We start from the raw sequence: 27,321 nt of genomic DNA, 5'->3' as shown, positions 1-27,321 counted from the left end.
TTGTTTTGGCTATTTGGAGTCTTTTGTGTTTCCAGAAATTTTTTTAAATTATTTGTTCTAGTTCTGTGAAAAATGCCATTAGTATTTTGATAGGGATTGCATTGAATCTGTAGATTGCCTTGGGTAGTATGGTCATTTTTAACAATATTAATTCTCCCAATCCATGAGCATGATATATCTTTCCATCAGTTTGTGTCATCTTCAGTTTCTTCAGTGACAAGTTGGTTGTTTAGTAGCGTATTATTTAGCCTCCACATGTTTATGTCTTTTGCAGTCTTTTTTCTTGAAGTTGATTTCTAGTCTCACAGTGTTGTGGTCAGAAAAGTTGCTTGATAGGATGTCAATCTTTTTAAACTTACTGAGACTTGTTTTGTGGCCTACAATATGACCTATCCTGGAGAACATTACATGGACACTTGAAAAGAATGTGTATTCTGCTGCTTTTGGATGGAATGTTCTATGTATACTTGTTAAGTTCACTTTGTCTAATGTGCTGTTTTAGGTCAGTGTTTCCTTATTGATTTTTTATCTAGATGATCTGTCCATTGATGTAAGCAGGGTTTTAAATTCCCCCATTATTACTGTGTTATTGTCAATTTCTCTTTTTATGTCTGTTAATATTTGGTTTATGTATTTAGGTACTCTTATGTTGGGTGCATATATATTTAAAATTATCATATTTTCTTCTTAGATTGATCCCCTTATCATTCTGTAATGCCCTTCTTTGTCTCTTGTTATGATCTATCTTGTCTGAAATAAGTATTGCTACACCCTGGCTTCCTTTTTGTTTCCATTTGCATGAAATAGCTTTTTTCATTCCCTCACTTTCAGTTCGTGTGTGTCTTTAGATCTCTTGTAGAGAGCATATATTTGCGTCTTGTTTTGTATCTATTCAGCCACTCTTTTATTTTTAAATTTAATTAATTAATTTATTTATTTATGGCTGTGTTGGGTCTTTGTTTCTGTGCGAGGGCTTTCTCTAGTTACGGCAAGTGGGGGCCACTCTTCATCGCGGTGCGCAGGCCTCTCACTTTCGCGGCCTCTCTTGTTGCAGAGCACAGGCTCCAGACACGCAGGCTCAGTAATTGTGGCTCATGGACCTAGTTGCTCCACGGCATGTGGGATCTTCCCAGACCAGGGCTCGAACCTGTGTCCCCTGCATTGGCAGGCAGATTCTCAACCACTGCGCCACCAGGGAAGCCCCACTCTGTCTTTTGATTGGAGCATTTAGTCCATTTACATGTAAAGTGATTATTGATAGGTATGTACTTATTGCAATTTTGTTAATTGTACGGGGGTTATTTTTGTAGTTCTTTTTTGTTCCTTTCTTCTTCTTTTGCTCTCTTTCCTTGTGATTTGATGACTATCTTTAGAGTTATGTTTGGATTTCTTCCCCTTTTTTTGGTGTGTGTATTATTATAGATTTTTGATTTGTGGTTACCATGAGGTTTATATATAGCAATCTATATATTTACCTGATTGTTTTAAGTTGCCAATCTCTCAAGTTCAAACACATTTTTAAAACCTGGGATTTTTACTCCCAGTCCTCATGTTTACTGTTTTTGACATCATGTTTTACATCCTTTTGTTTTGTGTATTCCTTAACTACTTATTGTGGATATAGATGATTTTACTACTTTTGTCTTTTAACGTTCCTACTAGCTTTATAAGTAATTGATTTACTACCACTACTGTACATTTGTCATTACCAATGAGATTTTTCCTTTCATAATTTTCATGTTTCTAGTTGTGGCCTTTTCTTTCCTGCTTAGAGAAGTCCCTTTAACATTTCTTGTAAGGCTGTTTCAAGGTGATGAACTCTTTTAGCTTTTGCTTGTTTGTAAAACTTTTGATCTCCCTTTCAAATCTGAATGATAGCCTTGAGGGGTAGAGTATTCTTGGTCATAGGTTTTTTGTTTCATCACTTTAAATATATCATATCACTCCCTTCTGGCCTGCAGAGTTTCTGCTGAAAAGTCAGTTGATAGTCTTAGGGGAGTTCCCTTGTATGTAATTTGTTGTTTTTTCTCTTGCTATTTTTAATATTCTCTCTTTAATTTCTGCCGTTTTAATTACAATGTATCTTAGTATGGTCCTCTTTCAGTTGATCCTGTTTGGGACTCTGTGATTTCTGGACCCGAACGTCTGTTTCCTTTCCCAGGTTAGGGAAGTTTTCAGCTGTTATGTCTTCAAATATGTTATCTGCCCCTTTCTCTCTCTTCTCCTTCTGGGACCCCTATAATATGAATGTTAGTATGCCTGATATTGTACCAGAGGTCTCTTAAGCTGTCGTCATCTCTTTTTATTCATTTTTCTTTTTTTCTGTTCAGTTCGAGTGATTTCAACTACTCTCTCTTTTAGTTTGTTGATCCATTCCTCTGTATCATCTAATCTACTGTTCATTCTTTCTAGTGTAGTTTTTATTTCACTTATTGTATTCTTAAGCTCCATTTCATCTTTCTTTATTTTTCCTTTTTGTTAAACTTCTCACTGTATTTGTTTATTCTTCTCCCAAGTTCTTCGAGCATCTTTCTGTTTTTTTTTTTTTTTTTTTTTTTTTTTTGCCTATGCCATGCAGCATGTGGGATCTTAGTTCCCTGACTAGGGATTGAACATGCGCACTTTGCAGTGGAAGTGTGGAGTTTTAACCACTGGACCACCAGGGAAGTCCCTCGAACATCTTTATGATCAGTACTTTTGAACTTTTTATTGTGTTGATTACCTAGCTCCATTTCTCTTAGTTCTTCTTCTGGGGTTTTATCTTATTCCTTTGTTTGGAACATATTTCTCTGTTGCCTCATTTTGCCTAATTCTCTGTTTTTATTTCTATAGGTTGGTTACTTTTCCCAATCTTGATGAGTGGCCATTTGTAGGAGATGTCCTATGCATTTCAGCAGTGCACTCCCCTCTGGTCACCAGAGCTATATGCTCTCGGAGTGCTCCCTATGTAGGCTCTGTGGGCCCATTACTCTGAACTCTTTCTCAGGTAGATTGCCTATCTCCACTTCACTTGGTTCTTCTTCTGAGGTTTTATCTTATTCCTTTGTCTGAAACATAGTCCTCTGTCACCTCATTTTTTCTGAGTTGCTATTTGTATTTTATATATGTGGTAGATTAGTCACGTTTCTCAACCTTGGAGAAGTGGCCTTTTATAGGAGATGTCCTATGCATCCCAGCAGTGCACTCCCATCTCATTACCCAAGCTATATGCTTGGTGGTTCCCCCTAAGAGGGCTGCATGGGTCCTTCTGTTGTGTTAGGCTGACTATGTGGGCGGTCTGGTAGGTTTGGTTGGCCCCTAGTCCAGTTGGTTGCCAGGCCCTGCCTTCTGTGGATGCTGTTGGCTGCTGTTTAGTGGTGCCTGGTTACAAGGCAGCTGGTTGCAGAACCCTAGGTGGCCCCAGGGCTAGTGTTGGCTCAGTGGTGGGCAGAGTCAGGGTCCAAAAGACTGGGGTGGTTGCCCACCCACTTGCAGGTGAAGCCAGATCCTGCAGTTAGTGCCAAACTACTTGCAGGCAGATCTGGTTCCTGGAATCTGGCTGCAGGCCTAGGGATCCCAGAGCTTGTTTCAGATTGTTGGGAGGGGGAAATTTCCTGACACAGTTGTGTATGGGGTCCAGGATGTTCCAGAGATTGCACTGACCTGCTAATGGGCAGGGCCGGGGTTCAGCTGGTTCCAGGGTAGGCTCTGGCTTGCTGCTGGTAGGCTCAGTCTGCAGGCTGTGGGATCATAGTTTTCTGCTGCTGGTGTCTGCCCTCTGAGTGAAGCTGGTCTAGAGGCTAGTGCAGGCTTGCTGGTAGGAAGGCCAGTGCCTGCCCACTGGTGGGTGGAGTTGGATCTTGGCCCACTGGTGGGCAGGGTCATGTCTAAGGGTATTTCTAGAGATGGCTGTGGGCTCAGGAAGTCTTAAGGCAGCCTATCTGCTGATGGTTAGTGCTGTGTCCCCACCCAGTTAGTTATTTGGCCTGAGGTGTCCCAGCACTTGTGCCTATAGGCTGTTGGGTGGGGCCAGGTCTTGGCATTAATGAACCAAGATGGTAGCCACCAACAGCAGTGTTCAGGTGTTTGAGTGTCCCCCAGTATGTCTGCCACCAGTGTCTATGCCCCCAGGGTGAGCCATAGCTGCTCCCTGCCTCTCTAGAAAACTCTCCAAGACCAGCAGGTAGGTCTGGCCCAGGCTTCTATCAAATTACCTAGCCCGGGGTCCCAGTGCATATGGGATTTTGCATGCCCCCTTTAAGAGTGAAGTCTCTATTTCCCCCAGTCCTGTGGGGCTCCTGCAATTAAGCCCCCCTGGCCTTCAAAGCCAAATGCTCTGGGGGCTCCTCTTCCTGGTGCTGAACCTGACACGGGGAGCTTGACATGGGGCTCAGAACTCTCACTTCCATTGAAGAACCTCTGCAATATTATTATTCTCCAGTTTGTGAGTTGCCCACACAGAGGGAATGAGATTTAATTATATCGTGAGTCCACCCCTCCTACCTGTGTCGTTGTGGTTCCTTCTTCTTTTTTTTTAAATTTCTTTGTTTTATTTATTTATTTTTGGCTGCATTGGGTCTTCGTTGCTGTGCACGGGCTTCCTCTAGTCACAGCAAGCAGGGGCTACTCTTCATTGCAGTGTGCGGGCTTCTCATTGCGGTGGCTTCTCTTGTTGTGGAGCACAGGCTCTAGGTGTGCGGGCTTCAGTAGTTGTGGCTCATGGGCTCTAGAGCGCAGGCTCAGTAGTTGTGGCGCACGGGCTTAGTTGCTCCACGGCATCTGGGATCTTCCTGGACCAGGGCTTGGACCTGTGTCCCCTGCACTGGCAGGTGGATTCTTAACCACTGCACCACCAGGGAAGTCCCGTGGTTCCTTCTTTATGTCTTTAATTGTAGAAGATCTTTTCTGGTGGGCTTTTGCATCGATGATTGTTCTGCAGATAGTTGTGATTTTTGTGTGCTTGTGAGAGGAAGTAAGCTCAGGGTTTTTCTATTTTGCCATCTTGGCTGCTCTGTTCTTCCTCATCATAAAAGGCCACCAACCTTATTGGATTAGGGACCCACCCTTATAATCTCATTTAACCTTACTTATCTCCCTAAAGGCCCTGTCTCTAAATACAGTCACATTGGTCATAGGGCTTCAACCTATGAATTTTAGACTGGGGCAGGGGACACAATTCAGCGCATAACAGGAGGTGAAAATTGAAAACAGTGAGTGTGAGGGGAAAAATAACCAAGGCAAAGTGATATAATGTGTTAACCAGGCTGGCTACCACTTCATACAAAACTTCAAAAAAAGATAAAGAAAAGGCTGGTCATTGCTTGGCACATTGGACTCTTCCAGAAGGGCTGCAAGAAAGAATTCCATCTCAGACTATTCCATGGTAGGAAGATGCTACCTGCCTGACTTCCCACCCCCCATCCCCGCCTCCTATTTCCTGTAAGTCAAGGTTCACCCCCATGGAAAGCTAACTCACCATATTACACGTGTGGTGTCATCAAGCCTTTCAGTGGCCACTCAGGAGGCTAGATTCCATTCTGCATGGTGTAGCATTTCATCCAAACCCAGAAGTTAGGGAGGGAAACAGCATGTGAGACTCCAAGCCTGGACCTTTAACTCAGACTTCAGCCAGTCTGACAAATGCAGCAAAAGTGGTGCTGGAGGGGGCACAGTCTAGGAGTTCAGCCATGTCTTTTGAAGGAAGGAGTCAGTTAAGACAGTCAGAGGTGTCTGATTCAGAACTACTACTGTTCTATCTAAGTACAGAGGTGGCTATCCTAAAGTCACAACATTTCCTGAAAGGAGCACAATCCTGAATGGAGGTCATTGGGAAAGTATATTTTGAAAGTCATAGAAACAATAATTACATTTTAAATGAAATGTAATGAAAGTATTTAATAACTGAATAATATAATTCATCCAATTTGAACCTTGACAGATGAGTCTTAGCCTAGAACAAATATTACATTTGATATACTCTGTATCCAACTGTTAATGCTTGTTACTACACTGTATCCTTCAGATTTGCTTAAAAACCAATGGAGTAAATTATACTATAGTTTATTTTTCGCATGAAACATGTGAAACATCAAATTGCTGTGAAAAGTGTGAGAACTCAAGATACATGCAGAATGGCAGTCAAATTGAGAGCTGTCTTATCTCATCCAGGTAATTTTTAATTAAAGTGACATTGGGAAATGAGAAGGGAGATGACATGGGTTATACTTATTACAGGCCATCATGCCCTTGCTGTTTTAAAGAACAAAAATATATGACCTCTACTAGTTGACACTCAATAATAAGGAATGTCATGACTGCCTGCCAAATAGTCTTAAATACTGAACTGTAGAACATCTTCATTGCCATTACATCTTTTATGAGCTTTCAAATTACTTATTCCTGTTGTATTCATTGTTAGTTTCTAGGTTTATCACATGCATGTGTGTGTGTTTGTGTGTGTTTTGTGTTTAGGGAATGGAGCAGTTATTTCAAGTGGCTTATGGGAAGAGAGCAGACATGCTCAGCCAACCATATTAAATCTGTCCAAAGAATTGAAAATGTATATATAAGTTGTCACCTCCAAAGTAAACTGGAGTCAATGACAGAGTAGACAGGGATAGCCAGGCAGGTATGTGTTAGGTGTGGCCACAGGAACAGCATTCCCAATGGCCTTAACATCTGTAAAGCATACCTACAAATTCTGTGAACCAGAGGCAGATAATTAAGATGATAGTTCTGACGGCCAGAAGTCACACAAAACTCTGAGATCCACACACAGTACATCACGTCTCCTCAGTTAGAAATTTGTTCTTTTACTGATACCCGAGCACCCATGACCTCCAACTATCAATCTGTAGCCCCATCTTCTCTATCAAGTTCCAGACCATATATTCTACCTCGAAGTTCCACCTCAAAATCATCATGCCTCAAACTGAATCTGTCACAAGTCTCACAAACCTGCCATTCCTTCTATAGTTCCTATCCTAGTTGATGATATTGCAAGTCACTTATTCTCTTAAGTTAGCCATTTAATTCATCCTTTCATAAGTAGGTTTTGGTGGTCGGCACTGGGGATATAACAGTAAACACAGCGAAATCCCTTTCCTTATGAATCTTATATTGTACTGGTGAAATGGGCACTAGGTAAAACACACAGGGGGGTGTGTGTGCACGCACGTGTGCATGTGTGTGTGTTAGTGTCAAGCTCTATGGGAAAAAAAATAAAGCAGAGTAAAGGGATAGTGAATGACAAAATATGCTATTTTATATAGGTTATCAGAAAAGTCCCAGTTTTATTAAATTCCTCTCCCTTCTTCACCTCCTGTGTCCAATTGGTCATTAAGCCCTGCCATTGATCTCCCTGCCCCTGGTGTCTCTCCTCCATCTCACTCCATTTTCCATGCTTCCATCCAAGTCATTCTTTTAAAATTCAAATGACTGTTCCTATTGACGATTATTGATGTGACGTTCCACTTTCTTCATGATTTGGTCCATCCTACCTTCTAAACTATAACATCTACACTCTTCAGTTGCCTGTGAGAATTAATTTCTCCACCTATATTGGTTCCAAATGTAGATAGGAATAAAACAGCTTTATCAATATTTGTTTTCCATTAGTCTCTCAATTATAATATGATCTCCTTTGGGTAAAGACTATACCATCATTCTTTATGTCCCCACACCTGGCCTGGTTCCTGGCACAGAGTTAGTAACAAGTAAATATTTGCTTGGTTCGTTTGAAGTGCAAAAAAAAATTTCTATTGAAATTAAATTTTCTTCTTCTTCCAGTAGAAGCTAGCTCTGGCAGAATTTCAGAGTGTCTAATTGTTACCTGATTATCCAGAGCTTTATAACTGTTGCCCTTGGAGACATCCCAGCAGAGTGATATTATCTAGACCACCAGGTGATAGGAAATTTTGTTCCCCAGGTGTCATAATAATTCCTAGTGAGTCCTTCCCAGAATTTAGCTTTGTGAACTCCAGGTGAGCTTGTCAGTTCTGCATGCACTCTGAAATTCTTGACAAAGGAGAGGGTGGAGGTTGACAGAGCCCGTGTTTTTGTAAAGCTCTCATCTTTCTGACGTTATCTAGGGCAGGGTAATAACTGAAGTGGTGACTTGACTGAGAAGACTCTTATATGAGGATTTTTGTTGTAGACTATGTCTTCTCCATAACCCAGTAGTGAACAGTGGTTAAAGACAAAAACCAAAATCAAAAAAACCCAAAGCAAAATAAAAAAAAAAAAATTCTTGCTTTACTGTAATTCTGGTGACATCAGCAGAGAAAAGTTCAAAGCCAATTTTAATCATTCATATAGCATCCTCAAAAGATGAAAAATTAAACCAGCAGTTTACTATCTTCTAGAGATCACAGTGACATCAAAAATAGAACTCAGGTCTTCTGACTCCCAGTATGTATTTATTTTTTAAAGTAAATGTACATAGGAATTATTTGGATAAAATGTAAAAAGTACTTCAGATGGCCCTGTAATGACTTTAAGATACTAGGGGAAAACACTTTGAAAGCTAAATAAATTAATAGTGAATTTCAGATGTTTGTAAATTTAACCATTAGATAACTCTCATTTCTGTCCAACAAAATAAGCATTTAAAAATAAATATTAATAAATATCATTTACCCTTATGAACATATTAAACTTTGAATGTTTGAATGATTCTTCAATTATATTGATAGCAATTATTGATTTTTAGCAGGAGGAAGAACATTCCCTTAACTGAAACAAATAATGGAAAACTACCCATGGAGGGAAAATATATTTTTAGCTCAGGGATATGAGAGGTAGAAGATGTTTTTCAACTCAGTGTAGGTATTGGATCAATGCTATATTTGAAAGTTTTTAAAATTAAATTTATTTTATTTTTAATGATGTACAGTTGATTTACAATGTTGTGTTAGTTCCTGGTGTGTAACAAAGTGATTCAGTTATATATATATATATATATATATATATATATATATATATATATATATATATATATATATATATATATATATATATTCTTTTTCATAGTCTTTTCCATTATAGGTGATTACAAGATATAGTTCCCTGTGCTATACAATAAATCCTTGTTGTTTATCTATTTTATATATAGTAGTTTGTATCTGCTAATCCCAAACTCCTGCTTTATCCCTCTTCCACCCCCTTTCCCCTTTGGTAACCATATGTTTGTTTTCTATGTCAGTGAGTCCATTTCTGTTTTGAAAATAAGTTCATTTGTATCATATTTTAGATTCCACATATAAGTGATATATGATATTTGTATTTCTCTGTTGGGCTTACTTCACTTAGTATGATCATTTCTAGGTCCATCCATGTTGCTATAAATGGCATTATTTCATTCTTTTTAATGGCTGAGTAATATTCCATTGTGTATCTGTGTGTGTGTATGTATGTGTGTGTGTGTATGTGTGTGTGTATATATGTGTGTGTATATATATATATATATATATATATATATATATATATATATATACCACATCTTCTTTATCCATTCATCCATCAGTGGACACTTCCGTTTCCTCCGTTTCTTGGCTGTTGTAAATAGTGCTGCTATGATCACTGGGGTGAGTGTATCTTTCCACATTAGTGTTTTCATCTTTTCTGGATATATACCTAGTAGTGGGATTGCTGGATCATATGGTAACTCTATTTTTAGTTTTTTAAGGAACCTCCATACTGTTCTCCATAGTGGCTGCACCAATTTACTTTCCCACCAACAGTGTAGGAAGATTCCCTTTTCTCCACACCCTCTCCAGCATTTGTTATTTGTAGACTTTTAAGATGATGGCCATTCTGACTGGTGTGGGGTAAGATCTCGTAATTTTGATTTGCATTTCTCTAATAATTAGTGATGTTGAACGTCTTTTCATGTGCTGTTGGCCGTCTATATGTCTACTTTGGAGAAATGTCTGTTTAGGTCTTCTGTCCATTTTTTGATTGCGTTGTTTGTTTTTCTGTTGAGTTGTATGATCTGCTTGTATAGTTTGGAAATTAATCCCTTGTCAGTTGCATCATTTGCATATATTTTCTGCCAGTGTGTAGGTTGACTTTTCATTTTGTTTATGGTTTCCTTTGCTGTGCAAAGCTTATAAGTTTGATTAGGTCCCATTTGTTTAATTTTGCTTTTATTTCTGTTGCCTTGGGAGACTGACCAAGAAAACATTGCTATGATTTATGTCAAAGAATGTTTTGCCTATGTTCTCTTCTAGGAGTTTTATAGTGCCCTGTCTTATATTTAAGTCTTTAAGTCATTTTGAGTTTATTTTTGTTATGGTGTGAGGATGTGTTCTAACTTCGTTGATTTACATGCGGCTGTCCAGCTTTCCCAGCACCACTTACTGAAGAGACTCTTTTCTCCACTGTATATTCTTGCCTTCTTTATCGAAGATTAATTGACCATAGGTGTGTGGGTTTATTTCTGGGCTCTCTATTCTGCTCCATTGATCCATATGTCTGTTTTTGTGCCAGTAACATGGTGTTTTGATTACTGGAGCTTTGTAGTATTGTCTGAAGTCTGGGAGGGTTATGCCTCCTACTTCATTCTTTTTCCTCAGGATTGCTTTGGCAATTCTGGGTCTTTTATGGTTCCATATAAATTTTAGGATTATTTGTTCTAGTTCTGTGAAAAATGTCATGGGTAATTTGATAGGGATTGCATTAAATCTGTAGATTGCTTTGGGTAGTATGGTCATTTTAACTATTTTAATTCTTCCAGTCCAAGAGCATGGGATATCTTTCCATTTCTTTAAATCATCTTCAGTTTCCTTTATTAATGTTTTATAGTTCTCAGCATATAAGTTTTCACCTCCTCAGTCAGGCTTATTCATAAGTATTTTATTTTTTTGGATACGATTTTTAAAGGGATTGTTTTTTTACATTCCCCTTCTTTTAGTTTTTGCTTGTCTGAGAAATTCTTTATCTCTCCTTCTATTCTAAATGATAATCTTGCTGGGCAGAGTATCCTAGGTTGCAGGTTTTTCCCTTTCAGGACTTTGAATATATCTTGCCACTTCTCTCTTGCAATGGTTCTGTAGAGAAATCAGCTTATAGCCTTATGGGGATTCCCTTGTGACTAACTCTTTGTTTTTCTCTTGCTGCCTTTAGAATCTTCTCTTTACCTTCAACTTTTGCCATTTTAATTATAATATGTCTTGGTGTAGGTTTGTTTGGATTCATCTTGTTTTGGACCCTCTGTGCTTCCTGTACCTGGATATCTGTTTCCTTCTTTAGGTTTGGGAAGTTTTCAGCCATAATTTTTGCAAATACACTTTTGATCCCCTTTTCTCTTTCTTCTCCTTCTGGGATCACTATTATGCATAGATTGGCTTGCTTTATATTGTCCCATAGGTCTCACAATGCTTTCATTTTTTTTTTCATTTGTCTTTCTGTCAGCTGTTCTCATTGGGTGATTTCCATTATTTTATCTTCCAGATCACTTATTCATTGTTCTATATTATCTAGTTTGCTATTTATTGCCTTTAGCTTGGCTTTTGTCTCAGCAGATGAATTTTCTAATTTTTCTTGACTCCTCTTTATAGTTTCTAGCTCCTTGTTACCGTGATCTGCATTTCTATCTATAGACTTTCTTAATTCCTTCAGTATTTTTATTACCTCCATTTTGAACTTGTGATCCAGTAGGCTGGAGAGGTCTGTTTCACTGTTTGTTCTTTCTGGGGATTTCTCTTGTTTTTTTAATTGAGACTGGTTCCTCTGCTTCTTCATTTTTCTTATATTTCTCTGACTCTGAATTTACCTACTGTGTTCTTGAGGGTGTGGGAGCGTCCCTGTGTAACCTGCATGAGTCTTATATTTTTGGTGTGAAGACTGTTTTTAGTATGGATGCCTTCCACATCTTTCCTCAGTGTGTGCTGAGTGTTGTCTCCTTCATAGGGGGCTTGATTGGTGTTGTGGTGACGACAGCCTGCACTGGATGTTGAGTGGGGCCTCCTCTTTGCTCTGTGGTTGTCACAGCAGGGGCAGGGTGTGCTCCTTATTTGTTGAAGTATTAGCTCTCAGATCTGTTTCTGAGCTGCAGTTTGAGGTCGGTGGTACTGGAGTACTTCCACTGCAAGAGGAGCCACTGAGTATTCCTTCATAAGAGCTTTCCACCTGGAAGTGTGCTCTCTAGGGTTGCCTATCACCCATGCATGCTCACAAAGTATACTGCCCTTGGTCCCACCTCAGCTGTGGGAATTCTGGCAACCAACCTGGATGTCCCTTAGGCTCCGTGCTCACAAAGCCACCAGCACAAATATGTTGGTCAGGCACTGCAACCCACCATAGTTCTACCCCTTGGTGCTACGGAATCAGCCCATACCCCAGCTGCACCTCTGCATGCTTAGACTTGCAAAGCCTGCAGCTGCTAACACTAGACCCACCCTAGCCATGGGAGCACCAGTAATCCACTTGGATGTCCAATAGGTGCTAAGTTTACAAAGGCCCTGGCGGTGTAAATCACCAATGTCATACAGCTGTCGGGATATGGCTCTGCAGATTTTAGCCCTGCTTCAAAGTCACATGGACCCAGGGATCAGCTCAGACTTCAGCCCCACCTCTGCGTGTTGGCAACCCACTGGCACTTGCATGCTCCCAGAGCTTGTAGAGGCAGAGCCATGCCTGCTGTAGGCACACACAGAATGAGGCTGCTCTGTCAGGGCCCTACCCCTCACTTCCTGCACATGTTAACAATGGGGCTGCTATGGCAGACCTGGGCTCTGTCCTGAGCACACCCCCAGTTGCGACCTGGACCACACTCCAGCTCCTTCGAGCCATCTCCCTGCAGCCAACCCCAGTCCTCTCCCCAGGTCTGTCCACTGAAGCCTGAGTTTCAGCACCAAGATCCTGCACACACCAGCAGATGCACATCTCGGGCTGGGGAGAGCAGTGAGGTGTCCAGGACCGTCTGTCTCTGTTCTGCCTGCCATAAGCCAGTTGCTGCACTCTCCTGTGAGCCTCTGAAGCTCCCTATATGTCCCAAATGATCTCCCAACTGGTGAAGGGAGTTCCCAGGGTGAGGGAAGCCTTCTTTCACAGCTCCCTCCCAGGGGCACAGGTACCATCCTAATTCCTTTTTTTTTTTTTCTTTCACCCTATCTGGTTAAATAGTTATTTTTCTTGTAGTTTTAGTTGTATGAGATCTTCTGCCAGCATTCAGTAGGTACTCTGTGGGAATTGTTCCACATGTAGATGTATTTTTGATGTGTCTGTGGGAGGAGGTGTGCCCTACATCCTTCTATTACACCATCTTGATCTCTCAACCTTGAAACTTTTTAAAGGAATAAAATTGATCTCAGTTAACTCACTAGACTCTTTTTCTTATTCTGCTTTCCAATAAGGGGGAAAAGCTCTTGCCGATGTAAATATTTTCTAATTAAAAAATAGTTTAATCTTTCTCTGATTGTGTGAGAGGAATATATTTTATTGCCAAAGAATAAAATTTGAAAACAGGAGTTTAATACTTATTAGTATATAAAACAGTTCTATGCTTCCATTATTTTTTCCCCTGGCTATCATTTTCAAGCAGAGTTTGTTTTATTGAGAGGAGAGTAGGTTCCACACAATGAGAAAAGTACAGTGTTATAGTAAGGCATACCTCTTCTCCTGCAGGGAACAGATGCCACACATTCTGCATCGTCCAGTTTTATAAGCAAGCCTTTTACCAGAGAACCACTAAAATTTTTCTTTCATATAATATTTGCCAACAATTATGTTGTAAATGAGTTCCTTCCTTCATAATGAGCTACTCAGAGCATAGATGCTGGAATTTTTTTTTCTTTTTTTTTTTTTTTGTATTTCTGTTGTTCTTTTTCCACAATTTTTAAATTGAAGTATAGTTGATTTATAATATTGTATTAGTTTCAGGTGTACAGCAAAGTGATTTGATTATACATATGTATATATATATCTATATCCTTTTTTAAAATTCTCTTCCATTATAGGTTATTACAAGATATTGTATATAGTTCCCTGTCCTGTATATAGTAAATCCTTGTTGTTTACCCATTTTATATGTGGTAGTGTGCATCTGTAAATGCCGTACTCCCAATTTATCCCTCTCCCCTTCCCCTTTGGTAACCATAGGTTTGTTTTCTATGTCAGTGAGTCCATTTCTGTTTTGTAAATAAGTTTGTTTGCACTGTTTTTTAGATTCCACATATAAGTGACATCATATGATATTTGTCTTTCTCTGTCTGACTTGTTTCACTTAGTATGATAATCTCTAGGTCCATCCATGTTGCTACAAATGGCATTATTTTATTCTTTTTTATGGCTGACTAATATTTCATCAGAGAAGGATCACTGTGTTGAAAACAGTCATTTACACTATCAAGAAAGTGAAAAGACAACCCACAGTGTGAGCAAAATATTTCTAAATGATATATTTGATAAAGGATTTGCATCCAGAATATATAAAAAACTCTTTCACCTTAACAATAAAAAGAAAAACCACCCAAATTTTTAAAAATGTGCAAAAGATTTGAATGGCCATTTCTCCAAAGAAGATGACAGGTGTCCAATAAGTACATGAAAAGATGCTCAACATCATTAGTCATTACAGAAATGCAAGTCAACCACAATGAGATACAATTTCACACCCACTAGGATGACTAATATTAAAAAAACAGACAATAACAGTTGTTGATAAGGATGTGGAAAATTTGGAATACTCATACATTGCTGGTGGCAACTGCTTTGGAAAAGTGTTTGACAGATCCTCAAAATATTAAAATGATCATATAACCCAGCAGTTCCATTCCTAGGTATACACACAAGAGAACTGAAAACATATATCCACACAAAAAAACTTGTACATAGATGTTCACAGCAGCATAGCCCAAAAGGAGAAGCAATTTAAATGTTCATTAACTGATGAATAGAATGTGGTATATTCATACAATGGATTATTGTTTGTCAATAAACTTAATGAAGTATTGATACATATCACAACATGGATAGTCCTCAAAAACAGTATGCTATGTGAAAGAAGTAAGTTACAAATGGCCACATATTGTATGATTCCATTTATGTGAAAAGTCCAGAATAGGCAAATCTATAGAAACAGGAAGTAGATTCCTGGTTCCAGAGGCTGAGGAGAGGGGTTTCTGTGGGTTTTTTTTTTTTTTTTTTTGGCAGTAATAAAAATATTCTGAAGTTACATAGTGGTGATAATTCCGCAACTTTGTGACTATACTAAAATCTAGTGAATTATAGCATTAAATTTACCTTTTTAAATAATAACTCAACAAAGCTATAATTAAAAATATTATAAAGTCCTTAAAATATTTAAAACGGAAAATTTTTTATAAATATAATTTTTATTGATAGTATTGTCATTGGTAATAGAAGCCCAGAAGAAAATATGTAGGAAAACTGGTTAAGGCCATCCTCTGACCTATTCGCCTCATGGCAAGTTCAGCACCAAGGACAGCTCCCCTGCCTGCCATCTTTTCAAAACTAGCTTACAAAAGGCTACCAAAGTCCTGCAAAACTTTTCTAAAAGTGACATTTCTATTATGCTTTTCTTCTTTTCAACACTGCTGTATATTATGGCAGCTATGCTTGCCTTCATTTGTACATTTCATAAGCAGTTGACCAGAAGACAAAAAGGATCTGCTACAACATTAATCCACTTAGCAAAATATATCATTATGTGCCAGGCACTCACTCAGCATGAGATCTTAGACAAGTGACTTGCCTCTACTAGCTTCATTTTCTTATCTAAACCTTGTGAATAATTATACATGAATGATAAACTAAGACAATATTTGTGAAATAAGTCATATGACTTGTATTCATGAAAGGTATTTTTATTACTGAATTGTTGAGCAAATCATCCCATTGCATTATTAAGCAATTTACTTTATTCTGGGTGCACGTAATATCCTGTGACACTAGAAGCCCAGACTAATGTCTGGGTCATACTCAGGCTTAAGATTAATTCTGTTAAGAGCCTTCATGGTAAGAATCATCTTCTTAAGCATGCTTCACATGGGCGCAAATTTCTAAGACATAACCCTGGCCCTGGCCTCGAAATGGGCCCATTTTCTAAAGATGAGGAAAGGATTAAAAGCTAAGTATCCAATCCTTCACCTTTCTAAATTTAGTCCAAAGATTAACTTCAGCACATAATTGCAGCTACATGTCCCCTACACATATTTGCATGTGATCAGTCCTGTCATAACAGACTTTATCTGTATGGTAGATGTTAATTCTAACCTCATACAACACTGTTATAAAAGAATTGTGTAAAAAATAGCACTTCAAAATATGAAATTATATGGAAAGGTCCCACAAATGTTTGAACAGAAAAATTGTGTCAAATCATGTGACGTCATGTTTTCATCTGTATGAGTGCGGGTGGGAGAGGGAAAAGATGACCTACAAAGACCTAACTAAAAATGTATGGTTCAGTCTCACTGGCTTTCATTATTCTCATTCTTACTCAGATGGTTCAACTTTAGCTGCCATTTACCAATCTTATTTGTATTTAAAAATCAACATAACTAGAACAGGATGCTTAACTCTGCCAAATTCCATGAAGCCAGATGCTGCTTCCTTAAGAAGAAAAAGAAGTTCATAAAAATTATTGATCTTTAAAGGGAACAGAGTGGAAGGCAGTCATTTGATCTCTCAACGTCCATTATTTCCTTTGCTCTGGCTTAAGTAAAAATGTTGTGTAAGAGGTCAGAGTACATTTCCGTAGGAGCCCTGGAGTTTCTTAACACAAACGTCGTAAATAGTACTTCTCTTTCTGAGGAAAAGTGCATCGCTCTGAGCAGGCACACACAGGAGCCCCTATCATTCTGAGAAGCTGGGGATGGATCTTGAGTCCAAATGTTTTCAAAAGCAAACATTTCCGATTTCCATTTCATTTATTCTTTATTTAACCCTTACTTTCTCCTTCAGTGATTATTTATTGCTTTCTTCAACTATAAGCCCATCTGCAAGATGGCTATTCTTTTGTGGTGCACAGAATTTCAACAGTTTGCTTTGTTTCCTTAATGATTTTCCTGACTCGCCCACCTGCCTATACTCTTCTTCAAGGTTTAATTTAAACGTGCCATATCATTTCATATCACCCAGCAACATTTATTATATTTAGAATATCTTTTCCCCAAATGTATTAATGTGGTTTCTTTCCGGTCAGTTTTAGAGCCCCATCAGAAAAAAAACCCAACCCATAATAATTAATACATACTTATGGGAGCACTTGAGATGGGAGACTGAAACTGAAATTTATATTGAAAAAATTCATATAATATTTATAAATAAGCCACCAACACAAACCACTATATCAAATTCCTTCAGGCTAAAGGCAAGCCTTATCATGTCTATTATATTGGGCTTTGGATCATAAATTCAATTCCCACAGATTCATAGCACAAAAGCATTTGCAAACCTTGCCCTCCTCGGTTTGGACCCCAGACTCAGGAATGCAGTGGGATCTTGTGTTGCAGGTAGACTCCACATTCTTGGTATGACGCTCAACCCTGTGAAAATTTCCCCATGATTCCTCTTCCTTTTTCCAGTACCAAGAAAGGTATGTTTTGGTCACCCAGTGTCCATGAGCCCTTCCTTAGAACACCCTGAATTCTTTTGGGGAAACAGCCTTCCCTCTCTATGTGCATGTGATTTTGGTAGAACTGTGATTACAGGAAGCAGCCCTCCTGCTACCAAGATCCTAAAGGGTCCTGAGCACCTCCTAGTAGGTCCTAGTGTATCTAGAGAGTGAGCACATGATGAGTCCAGTGCTTTTTTCTGGGACTTTGACACTTGCGCCACTGATGTAAGTTTGAAGTAAGACTGGAATTCACTAGTTCCAGTGGAAGCAACCCAACCAGACTGCGGCTGCTATGTACCGTCCCTGGAATTCTGCTTCCTCCTTCTGGAGCTGCCTCAATTCCAAGACTAATTTTCTGGTCTTCCCAATGATTTTCTTTAAGTCAGCCAAAGCCAGTTCCTGCTTCCTGCAACCAAAGAACTCTGACCGACTCTCGCTTCAGGTGGAGTTTCTTGCCATGTTTAATGACTACCTACAACAACAGCCAGTGCCCTGTGCTAATACCAGATAAGATGCTAAAGCATTTACAGGGCTGGAACTATCTTGGGAGAATTATTGCACAAAAGGTCTTCACTCACTTTCCTTCCACGAAACTAGAGAGTCAAAGAACCACTCACTATAAAAGGAATTTGGGTCATGATTTTCTGTATCTTCAAACTTCATACATTTATTTTTAAATTTTAATATTTTGTTATAAAAGCTATACGGAAGGTCGAGAATCTAAGAATGAAATTAACCACAATCACATCCTAGGTCAATTCAGTGTTTTCACTTGTTCGTGTCATCTTCTAGTCCTGGTCTATGTTCAGAACACATTTTTATTATCAACAACACTGTCATAGATTCTATTTAACACTTCTTGTTATTTTATCATGCATATGTTTCCATTTTGTCAGTCTCCTTCTGTTTTTCCCTCACCTCTCCCTCCTACTACTCATAGATAAACAAATGCTAACAGCAACTCTATGTTGTTTTTCCACTTCACAGGGCATCAGGAATTCCCTCCAGTCAGCTGGATCTAATTCATTCTTTTTATTTCGAGTGTTTGTAACCATTTACATGTAATGGTTGTGATTAAATCTACCATCTGGATGTTTGTTCCCTATTTATCCCATCTGTTCTCTGTTTATTTTTTACCTTTATTTCCTGCTATTGGTTTCTTAGCTATACCTCTACCTTTTAGATTTTAGTGGTTGTGCTAATGTTTATAATACATATCCTCAACTTACCAAGTCTACTTTAAATAATAATATTTGACTATTGTATAATAACCTTATAACAATATACTTCCATTTTCCCCTTCCATCCTTTGTGCTATTGTTGTCATACATTTTATTTCTGCATAAGTTATGAACCCAACATGTTTGTTATTTTTGCTTTGTATAGTTAATTAGTCATAGAAGAAATTTAAAAATGAAAAAATACTTTCATATTTACCCACATATTTACCATTTCTTGTACTCCTCATTCCTTTGTTAGATCCAAGTTTCCATCTGGTTTTATTTTTCTTCTATCTAAAGAACTTCCTCTAACAATACTTATAGTGATTTTAACTGGCAAAGCCCCTCAGCTTTTGTTTGTCTTAATAAGTGTTTATTTCACCTTAAGGTAAAAATTTTAAAGAAGATTTTTGCTGGATATAGAATTCTATGTTGACAGTATTTTTTTTTTCATTCTACAATTTAAAGATGTCCATTGTTGTCTGACTTGCATCATTTCTGAAATCTGCCCTCATTCTTATCCTTATTCCTCTGTTCACCATGTGCCTTTTTCCTCTGGCTGATTTTAAGATTTTCTCTTTATCACTGTCTTTCAGAAATTTGATTTTGATGTGCTTTGATGTTATTGTGTGTGTGTGTGTGTATTTGTGCTACTTCAGGTTCCTTAAGGTTCTTAGATCTGTGGGTTCATAGTTTTTATTAAATTTGGAAGTTTTCCAGCCATTATTTCTTCAAATATCTTTCTGTCTCCCTCTCCTCTCCTCCTGCCAACACACACTTTTCTGGGACTCCAGTCAAACATATAATGAACCACTCTATATTATCCCCAGGTCATTGAGGCCTGATTTAGTTAGTTAGTTAGTTAGTTAATGTTTCAGATTGAATAGTTTGTACTGCTACATCTTCAGGTTCACTGGTCTTTTTCCATGTCTAAGCTGCAGTTAGTCCCACCAAGTGTATTTTTTCACTTCAGATATCTTAATTTTCATCTCTAGAAGTTCCAATTGGTTCTTTATGTCTTCACTATCTCTCCTGATTATATTCATATTATTTAAAGATCCTTAAACATGTTGAGCATGTTTGTAATAGCTATTTCATTGTCTTTGAATACTAATTCCACCATCTCTGTCATTGGTGGGTCTTTTTCTATTGACTCTTTTTCTCCTCCTGGTTATGGGTCATATTTCCTGATTCTTGGCATGTCTAGTTATTTTTTTTGGATCCTGAACATGGAGTTGTTAGGTCATTGAGTATCTGAACTTAGCTATCCTCCTTTAAAGAATGTTGGTTTTGTTCTGGAAGGTAGTTAAAGTCCTGGAAGATCAGATTGGTTTGATCCTTTCATGGCTTCTTTTGAAGTGTTTAAGGGTATATCTGGAGTAGTCTCTATTCTGAGCTAGTTTAGCTCTACTACTAAGGTGTGACCCTCTGGGTCTCTTGAACAGTCACTTTGGATGCTGGTCTCTTGAAGGCATAGTGTGAAAGATCCATGGCTTGACCTTGACCTGAAAGATCCTTGGCAAGAGATTCATAAAATCCTCTCTCCACATGGTACAGCTTGAGACCAAAGAGTTGCTGTGAGGGAACATGGAATTGAGGTTGCCTACAGTTGCATAGAGGGACCAAACGTATGGGTGGATGCTGAGAAACAGTTAGAATGCTCCTGTAAAGAAAAGTGGCTGGCGGATAGTGGATCATTAACTACCAGGTCAGTAATTCAGTGTGATACTTGATTCTCTCTGTATACAAGGACTTGGCAGCTTTTTGGCCTGCTACATAGATAATGCTAAACTTCCTGGTCCCTGTTAGGATTAAATGGCACTGAAGATTGCATTAATCTACGAGGTCCTAATGTATCTCCTTAGGACCATCAGCCTACAAATAGGAACTTTGAGGCATTGCTACAATTTTGAAGCAGTTGTCCTTTACCACATGTCTTTGCTTAATTCCTAAACTTTATAAAAGTTGTTAAATGGTTTTATGTTGAGAGATTTCTTCATATTTGAAGAAGCATATCTTGTTTCACTCATTTGAAAATGCCTTTGGTTACTATTTTTCATCACTGTCCTTTGTTCAACACAATAACTGACTTAGAAAATCTCATTATCTGGGGATGGTTTAAGAGTAAAGTAAGGGAGATGGCTTGGAACCATTTGAAATCATTTCACCATATCTATTTACTTCTTTTTCCCTGAGCTGGGGTAAGTATAGGTTTAGCACCAACAATATCTATTTATAAGGTGTTTGCTTCTTCCCACATGGATATTCAACTTGGTGTCTGAGGTTAGTAAAATGAAGCTTTAAGTCTGACTGCTTTTGTTATTGTGATTTTTACAGCATTGTTCAACACATGTACTCATTCCATTAGGTCTTGCCGACCATTAGCTTGTGGGAAATAGTTCCTCTTCTCTGTATGTTTAAGCCTAAACTTACATTGGCTTAGTTTAGTTGCATTGTTAACCTTTGAAATGTAGGTAATTTTAATGTCCCCAACACAGGCTGACCCAGAAATAGATTTAGTGAATATTCATATACAACACCAAACTATCTTTTCTGATATCCACCATGAGGCTCTCCAAAGATTTCCCGTTGTTTTTATTTACTTAGTGTCTAGAAAGCCACAAATGTAACCTGACGGCTGAGAACAACCAGCAGGTTTACCCTTCTAAGGGCCTGGGTTCTCTGCTCTGTTCCCTGGCTCCAGGCTGTATCTCAACAAATATAATATCCTGTAGAAGGAATAAGAGGCATAGGGAAAACAATACCTCATTACAGTGAACATTAAACTAACCTGTGATAGAGCTGTTGGGAATACTGTGCATAAGGTTCCAGACAACCTTGGTGCTTAGGCTTAAGAGTGCAGGAGCCAATCTCCACTGTCGGTAAGAATTTACTACCCAGGGCACAAAGAGAACAACAAATTAAGGAAGTCGTCATGGAACTTGGAGGAAGCAGACAACGCCAAATTTACCCTTTGCAACATGAAGTTCAAGTACTGGAGCCAGAGCACTTTACAGAGCTAGCCAACCACAGGCCAAAAATGGGGCTGAAAACACACGTAGTTGAGGTTTAGAGGACAGAACTGTAAATCCCCTTTCCATCAAAAAGCTGCAGGAAAGCTCGCAGGACTTCGGTCTGCATTTTAGAAACAGCACATGTGTGTCTTCTAGGCTATTTAAGCAGATCAACAGCAACAAACCTGCACACGAAGGGAATTACTCCGGACACCTGTAACTCTTTTTTCTTCCTATCTTCCCTCCGACCACTAAGAAAACTGCCTCATGAGGGCAACCTTGTGTGACTCTTACCCTAAAGCTCTGATGTCACCTGCATTTGTCTTTGTTCTTCTCTGATGAATTCTAACATTTTCTATTGGTGAGGATGCTAATTGGATGATTACCAACCTTAATTACGAGGTGCTCTGAACTACGCTGATTCTTCTTCCTTCGCTGAAGGTCACTCATGTGTGCACCTGAGCTGTGAAAACTCCACATGTATTTGATATGGTTTGAGGCACGCCCTGAACACACCTGCTTCCCAGGAACTTTGAATCTGTGCTGCAGGCACCCGGGCCCCATGCCCTGGCCACAGATGATTGGATAGAGTTGTGCACGTGGTTCAAGGACCGTAGGTCGGCTGAGCCAATCAGATTCTACTTCTCAGGATTTCGGACTGGTGAACTAAGATGCAGCTTCCTTCAGTGGCAGGAGCACCCTTGTGTGCCCAGAGGATGAAGAGTGGGAGATGGAGGTGGAGAGAGACAAAGAGAGGAAGGGAAAGAAAGGGAGATCATGTACAGAGTGAGGCGGGGAAATCTTGAGCGATGAGACCATCTCTCTGTGGATCATGAGAGACGCTGCTGGAAGCTTTACTTCTTGGCTCTCTAGGTCCCAGGTGCCTTCCAGGAGGACTGGCTGTACTTCCTGCCCTGTCGGTCTGTGGGATGCTCCTTATGGAACTGACTTAAGTGGTTTTCTATCCTCACAAACTAACTGCTTGAACAGAACCCAAAATATGTTAGAAACATACTTCTTGCGTTTCTGGCAAGACTGGCTTTTAGGCTCAGGCAATATTTCATATTAATCATAAAACAGTAACTTGGGCTCATAAACATTTGTCATTCACACTAAAATCCCACACAGAATTGGAATTCATGGAATTGCTCAAAACTCTTCCTTATTACAGACGTTGAGCCCGTGCCCCCTCTTCAGGCCACCATCGACGCGGCCTGTGAGGGTCAAACAAACACAGTGTGCCTTTCAGATGCGTGAAGACCCTCAGGAACCAAGGCGTGATGGATGCGTCTGGTGGAGAAGAGACCATTACAAGCCACCTGTTGTTTAAGAACTCTCTCCTGTCCCATTTGCCACCAAAGTTATTTCCTCTGTGTTGGTGATAAGCTTCCAGGCCTTCATTTTTCCTGACGTCAGTTGCGCACGCCAAGGGGTGTGTCCTTCTGCTTCTGACTTTGAGGTGGTCTCAGGCTGCTATGCCCTTGCTTCCCTGTTTGCCACACCAGCCCCACCCTACACCCTACCTGCGACCTGCCAGGAGGCTCTGCAGAGTCCAGGCCGGGGTCAGGCCTCTTCCACCAGCAGTGCAACATGGCACGTGTGTTCCCCAGACATATTAAGGTTCTGTTCATTCTTAGGAGTCCGTGACCCCAATAAGTAATGTTTTTTCATGAGCTATATTTGTTTAAGAAGCTGTTTCTCGGTGAACTCAATGTCCTTGGTTAATTTTAACCTCACTAGAGATAAAATGTTAACAATACTCGGTTTGACCTCTTATGTCTATTGTGGCCATTCCATAGGTCTCTCTGACTGGATGAATATGTCGGGGTATCATTAACTTCAGGAAGCTTCTCTCCCCAGGACTACATCTAAAAACTTGGTCTCTTCAAGTCCTGGATCAATAAAAAAGAAGGAAGAAAATCATCACACTATGAGATTCTTTGCTTCTTCAAGAAGGTTAACAGCTGAGCATGGCTTTCACTATCAACCTGTGATTCGGAATTCATTTGATATTAGTATGAGCACTGTTCTAGTCACAACAATGTAAGACCCACACTCCTTCCCACAGGAGCTTGAAATCCAGTAAAGAAATAGATGTGATGAAGATTTTTGTTAAGCATAACGAACTGAAATCAAAAGGAGGTTCTTGCTGATTTCCGCTAAGAGAATGTAGAAACCTATGGAAGGCGTCTCAAAAAAGCAGCAAATGTAACTGGGACTATCTGATGGCTGATCCAAGGACCTCCGCCAAGCAGAGGGTACGACTCAGAGGAGAGATCCCAGCCCCCATTCACCTCCTCAGTCAGGTGCCCTGAGCAAGGCGCGTACTGGACAATTCTACACAAAAGTTGGACCAATAGCAAAACAACAAAACAAAAGCACTGCCCTCCCATTCTGGGCAAAATCCCAAACTCCCAGATAACAACAGAAGCTATTGATCCTTGCCTGAAACTCATGTTTCACTGCTACTAAAGGGTGCTCTACAGACCAGTGCCACATAGCAAACTCTTTCTGCCCCTCTGCAAGAATGTGTACAGAAACTGAGAGCAAGTGTTTAGAAACTTTTACAGCAGTTTGATCTCAGTGTAACATTTTAATTTAATTTTACAAAAGTGCCAGTCTGCAAAGAATTGGAAATTTTAAGAACGGGTCCATCACCACAGATTCACCACGGATAGTTTTATAAGCACTGTTCTGTCACAGTTTTCAAAGGGAAAAAGCCACTCTACTTCCTCCTTTAAAAAGAGAATCCTGTGACATTTCCTTTTCCTGTACAGTATATGGAGTATCTTCCAGTCTGCTAGCACCTTGAAAGACACACAGGAGGGACAGCTGAAATGCAACCAGTAATACAACTGGCCTCACAAGCAGACTGAAGTGTCCACTCTTATTATCTTGTGAAATATAAGCCAAGTGGAAAAATTAATTTCTCATTTACCACTTTCTGACTAATGAATTTAAACATAGATCAAATACACACCAGTGCTGAGTTTTTCTTTTAATCTATTCAGCATGCTTAATTATAGCTAAGGGTAGCTTCTGATAAGAGATATAAACATATATTTATCTTTCCTATTTAGCTATAATGATACGAATATTTTATAATAAACATCATTTTCACCAGGTATCACCTCATCTCTGCTCCTTTTTTATTTAAGGGAGTCATAAATGTGTCTACTTGGAATCACATACGGAAAGTTCCAGAACATTCATGCAGCTTTTCAGGTCTTCGCCCCCACTGTCAGTTTGCACCAGCTGCTTCTCATCACCTAGCCCTGGTGTCCTTCCCATGAAGCTCGGTCCAACAGAGAAGCCAGCACCCAAAGGAAGTCCATGTACACACTGAGCAGTGGACAAAAGCCGAGACTTGAAGGTACGTGAACTAGATCCCAAGTTGTTTCCCAGATTCTGTCTTTGGGGATGACAGTGATAAAAAGACATGGGGCCAGGAAAGTCTCAGGCTTTTGTGTTTGTCCTTATAAAGGTGCTGATGTATGGTAAGGAGCAATGGAGTAAAGTTATACGTTGTCCATGAGGCCTTCTAGCATTACTGATTTGACCTTCACCCCACCTTTTCAAACTCGAGGATGAGTAAAACAGAATAGTAAAATGCTATGCTGATAGTTTTAACTACCATCCTCTATATGGTTCTGTCTAGATGTTCCGTCTGAGGTTTTATAAGTTAGAAATAAGAAAATAGTCTTTGTTTACGAATAGGCTATTTCAATGGAAAAAATATTTCTGTACCTCAGGAATGCTTCTTAGGACACATTCCTTATTTAAGTAAACTACTTGTACAGAAATGGGTTTTACAACCCATCTAGACTAAGTTGAAAATACTTCAAGCGAGCATTTAAAAAAAATTTTAGGAAATTGTCTTGACTAAATTTTCCAAGTGACTAAGTGACACTGGTGGCAGCAAAATGACTTAAATAATCTGAGACCTGATGACGTTGACTATGAGGACCAATGGATCAATTATATTCAGAACTTGGGTTTTTTTGTTTTTAAAACAGAGAGTGGTATTTTCTCCAGAGACACCGGATAGGAATATAACTTGATCGTCCCACATGTGGTCCACTCATCCACGCTGGCTTTGAATCACACTCATCCCACGCTGAGCTCTTGTTTCCTCAAGCGCATTCTATGGTCTTCCAGTGCAGACAGACAGCATGCACTTCTGGTGGTTCTACACAGCCTTCTGGTCCAGGGCTGATTGAATATGTGAGTAGTTGTTCTATCACTTATAAACCATGTTGATATTAAGCATAAATGTAGTCCAGATAAGCTTTCATTTTCTTAGCCTAGAGGAGTATGACAGGATTAAAACCAAAGTGAATTGAGGGACGACTCAACTGTTTTCAGCAAATAATATAGAAGTGATTGTACCATTTGGACCCACTTAATTTTGTGTCTGACTATAAAACAAACACTGTGACAAACAGGATTTGAAGGAAACTGAGTGACTATAGAGAAAAGTATACCTAAGTATAGTCAATACTAAGGTAATGAAACAATATTCAACTTATGACAAGCAACCCAATAGACCATTAAAGTTTTAGATCTATAAAAATATATATATTTAAAATTTACACAGTAACAATTTACATAGTCTTAAGCAGTGTGAAACACATTCTTATAAAAAGAATCATGCAGCTTTAGAAACTTGCTATTTAAGAGAACTAATTCTGAATTAGTCATTCCTTTATTCCTATTTGTATAGGTTTTCACATATCAAGTCAGTTATCAGTTAAAAAACATATACCTTCTTTAATGTGGATTCCCAACATTTTCAGAGTACTCATAAATTAGATTTTTTTCTTCCTCCCCAAGGCCTGCCTGGACAGAATTAAAATGGTCTTTCTTAGATCTCACTAAAATATGAGAAAATCATCTGATATATAACAAAAACAAATATTTCCATCCAAAATTCATCTGCAGAAAGTCCCTGGAAAATTAACAGGAATGCCCCTGATCTGAGCTGCTCTTCTCTCCTGGAGACTGGGCTGAACCTATGCTAGCTCTGTCTGGGGCTCTCCCGTACACCAGAGAAGGCCCTGGGGCTTTCCCCTGGCTCCCCCGTGGGTGGAAATGACTTTGGTTCAGGGCTGTGAAGGCCCACATCCAAGAAATTCAAGTCACTAAGGTGGCCCTGAACTAATACAGTTTCTTGGGGACCTTTCAAATGATAGTGTTCCTAGGATGAAACCAGAAGCCATCTGTAGTTATTTCTTTACTTTGGAGACAAAGCAAAACATAATTTGCATGACTCATTTGGTCACCTAAACCTCCCTCACGTTGGACTTTACATTGAGGGTCTTTTAAGGCTGGAGGAAATACTGAGATTAGAAGGGCACGATAGAAAGATAATGTGAAAAGGAAAAGAAATCCAGGTACCAGGCAGGGGAATTAAACTTGCTTATCAAAAAAGTCAGTCTTGAAGATAAAAGTTCTAAGGATGGATGGTGGTAATAGTTGCACAATGTGAATGTACTTAATGCCACTGAACTAAACATTTAAAAATGGT

The 27,321-nt window shown here is 39.2% G+C and overlaps 1 long non-coding RNA gene across 9 annotated transcripts in view; it reads left to right on the top strand.

The window, feature by feature from the left end:
* The window catches only part of LOC309659104, a 51,190-nt gene that overhangs the window by 20,731 nt on the left and 3,138 nt on the right, over positions 1-27,321 (top strand). For 3 of the 9 annotated variants that reach the window (XR_014262589.1, XR_014262593.1, XR_014262595.1), the window contains 2 exons: positions 24,953-25,167; positions 25,811-26,018. This is a non-coding gene — a long non-coding RNA (uncharacterized lncRNA). Of the gene's footprint in view, positions 1-17,325; positions 17,540-20,337; positions 20,489-23,593; positions 24,053-24,952; positions 25,168-25,810; positions 26,019-27,321 lie in introns of those variants that run through there. The other 6 variants (XR_014262592.1, XR_014262596.1, XR_014262597.1 and 3 more) reach the window with 5 other exon arrangements.

The sequence above is a fragment of the Balaenoptera physalus genome, assembly GCF_965194825.1.
Source record: "Balaenoptera physalus genome assembly, contig: SUPER_3_unloc_7, whole genome shotgun sequence".
In the NCBI taxonomy this organism is placed as follows: domain Eukaryota; kingdom Metazoa; phylum Chordata; class Mammalia; order Artiodactyla; family Balaenopteridae; genus Balaenoptera; species Balaenoptera physalus.
Note: the sequence above shows the minus strand (reverse complement) of the source record. Positions and strands in the feature narration are given on the sequence as shown.